We start from the raw sequence: 728 nt of genomic DNA, 5'->3' as shown, positions 1-728 counted from the left end.
GCCTGAAAACGATGGAAAGGTTTCTAATCTCGATATTGTGTTTATGTACTAGAGCGCGTGTCAGTTTATTGCAAGGCGTTTTTTTCTTCATGAACGCGCGCATGTTAAAATTGTATTATATTCAGTTTCTTTCTTTTAGAAAATTGAAAAATAACATCCGTTGTTTTATGGGATTGGAAAATATTCATCCAACTTAATATAAATTATATCAAAAATATTTACTCATCATAATTTTAAGAAACTGGCATTTCATGATATACATTTTTTATCAAATACTTTGAGTGAGGATACTTCCCGTGGTGAAAGGGTTTGTGTATTGCCATGATCAGCAAAACTGCATTAGCCAGGGCCACCTATACTAGGTTGGATTGCTGTGATGGATCAGACTAAAGTCTTCCACCATCACAAATCCGCAATGGCTAGCGTGGAGATGCAAATGGCCAAAACCCAGACGTGATCAAGACATGTCTGAGGTGGATATTGTTGTTGTTTGTAAGACAAGGACTAAACCTACATATAAGACCTACGATAATTAAGAATGACAGCTCAATGGGCTGTTTAGATTATCCAATATAATAATAATAATAATAATAATAATAATAATAATAATAATAATAACCAAAAGAGTTTATGTGCTAATGCAAGGTCTGTGTCGAGGTAAAAATGCAAGTATGTGTTTTATTAGCTGTCAACTTGGTTTGAGTGTATAATGTATGTCTGTATAACCT

The sequence above is a fragment of the Palaemon carinicauda genome, chromosome 30 (assembly GCF_036898095.1).
Source record: "Palaemon carinicauda isolate YSFRI2023 chromosome 30, ASM3689809v2, whole genome shotgun sequence".
Lineage (NCBI taxonomy): Eukaryota > Metazoa > Arthropoda > Malacostraca > Decapoda > Palaemonidae > Palaemon > Palaemon carinicauda.
The sequence above is the reverse complement of the archived record's forward strand: the minus strand, read 5'-3'. Positions refer to the sequence as shown.